Source organism: Arachis ipaensis, chromosome B7 (genome assembly GCF_059453495.1).
Source record: "Arachis ipaensis isolate K30076 ecotype BB chromosome B7, ASM5945349v1, whole genome shotgun sequence".
In the NCBI taxonomy this organism is placed as follows: Eukaryota; Viridiplantae; Streptophyta; class Magnoliopsida; order Fabales; family Fabaceae; genus Arachis; species Arachis ipaensis.
The window spans coordinates 51,612,501-51,615,000 of record NC_142442.1 but is presented as its reverse complement, the minus strand read 5'-3'; positions in this window follow the sequence as shown (position 1 = coordinate 51,615,000).

Genomic DNA, 2,500 nt, shown 5'->3' with positions numbered 1-2,500 from the left:
GGAGGGCCGAGCCAACGCCGCTGGGCAGGTTTCAAAGGAAGGGACGAAGGAGACTCGAGGGACAGCCCGAAGCGTCAGGCGCTTCGGACAATAACCAAACAGCTGCACCGTCTAGATAAAGCCACACGCATAACCCACACACCACTCATCCGCCACCACGGTCCGCAAACACAGCACGCCCGGACGAACCGCGCCCCGCACGCCTAGGCGCGTGCAGGCAAGCGGAAGCGCACGAGGTAGCCGAGTCAGCGCCGCTGGGCAGGGTTCGGGGGAAGCGACGAAGAACATTCAAGGGACAGCCAGATGCGTGAGGTGCTTCGGGCGATAGCCAGACAGCCGCACCGTCTTAAGCAACACGCCCAACCCACACCGCATCGGGCACCGTCGTACGTCGACCCTAGACGTAGGGCGAGCACGACACGTTGCCCCTCGGGAGTGGACACGAACAGGTAACTGTCTTCCGCAACGTGCCCCCTCAAAGTGCTGGGACGAGCACGTCGCGTTGCCCCCTGCCCACGACACCCGCTGCCGCACGCATATCCATCATCCGCGTCGTGCGCCACACTAGGCCTGGCAAAGCGTTGGGCTGCGCAAGCCGCGTTGCCCCTCGCGGGGGCGAACAGGCCGCCCGCCGTTCCCACGTCGTGCTCGGACTTGGGATGATCCCCCTAGTCCTGGGCCGAGCACAAGGTGTTGCCCCGAGCGTGTGACCAAGGCACAACTCCACCACGCCATGCTCCCTAGGTGGTGCCTAGGTGGGCCATGCACGGACGTGTTTCCCTTCTTGTTGGTCCTTCGGTGATCGGGGTTCGCCGCAGCCGGACGCCCGTGCTCGACCTTCGACCCGGGGCGGGGGACCCCGGCGGCACACCACAACCACAACGTGCTTGCTAGTGTGCCTAGGGGATGGCGAGGCAACGTGCATCTTGCTGGCATTGCGCCCAGCAAGCCTTTGGGCAACTCGAGTTTCAGCAGCACGACACCCCTCCCCCCTATAATAGGCTGCCGAGCCATTACCAAAGTGCCACGGGTAGACATCCTTTTCCGTGAGGAGACATACTCAAGGAAAGTGCTCTAGAGGTCAAATTTTGACGCCGTTTTTTGCAACAATCTCTAGAAAAATAAGATCTTTCCATCCTCAAAATTTGGTGAATTTACACTGTGTGGATTTTTTTTGACGATTTTTTTACCGCCCGGATAGCCGGAAATTCAAAAAAAATGAAAAATGGAGCAAACGTGCGATTTTTGACCTGGATTTTTGTGTGCAGCCTTCACATAATATTACCAAGGTTCCCTCAAAATTTCACGAAAAATGCACGAGCCAATTCTGAGATATGAATATTTGGCTCCTCCGTTGCAACGCTCCGAGCCATCGTTGCAACGGCGGGTGCCTCCGTTGGGGGCGGGGGAGCCCGACGGCACACCACAACCACAACGTGCTTGCTAGTGTGCCTAGGGGATGACAAGGCAACGTGCATCTTGCTGGCATTGCGCCCAGCAAGCCTTTGGGCAACTCGAGTTTCAGCAGCGTGACACCCCTCCCCCCTATAATAGGCTGCCGAGCCATTACCAAAGTGCCACGGGTAGACGTCCTTTTCCGTGAGGAGACATACTCATGAAAAGTGCTCTAGAGGTCGAATTTTGACGCCATTTTTTGCAACAACCTCTAGAAAAATAATATCTTTCCATCCTCAAAATTTGGTGAATTTACACCATGTGGATTTTTTTTGACGATTTTTTTACCGCCCGGATAGCCGGAAATTCAAAAAAAAATGAAAAACGGAGCAAACGTGCGATTTTTGACCTGGATTTTTGTGTGCAGCCTTCACATAATATTACCAAGGTTCCCTCAAAATATCACGAAAAATTCACGAGCCAATTCTGAGATATGAAAATTTGGCTCCTCCGTTGCAACGCTCCGAGCCATCGTTGCAACGGCGGGTGCCTCCGTTGGGGGCGGGGGAGCCCGGCGGCACACCACAACCACAACGTGCTTGCTAGTGTGCCTAGGGGATGACAAGGCAACGTGCATCTTGCTGGCATTGCGCCCAGCAAGCCTTTGGGCAACTCGAGTTTCAGCAGCGTGACACCCCTCCCCCCTATAATAGGCTGCCGAGCCATTACCAAAGTGCCACGGGTAGACGTCCTTTTCCGTGAGGAGACATACTCATGAAAAGTGCTCTAGATGTCGAATTTTGACGCCGTTTTTTGCAACAACCTCTAGAAAAATAAGATCTTTCCATCCTCAAAATTTGGTGAATTTACACCGTGTGGATTTTTTTTGACGATTTTTTTACCGCCCGGATAGCCGGAAATTCAAAAAAAAATGAAAAACGGAGCAAACGTGCGATTTTTGACCTGGATTTTTGTGTGCAGCCTTCACATAATATTACCAAGGTTCCCTCAAAATATCACGAAAAATGCACGAGCCAATTTTGAGATATGAAAATTTGGCTCCTCCGTTGCAACGCTCCGAGCCATCGTTGCAACGGCGGGTGCC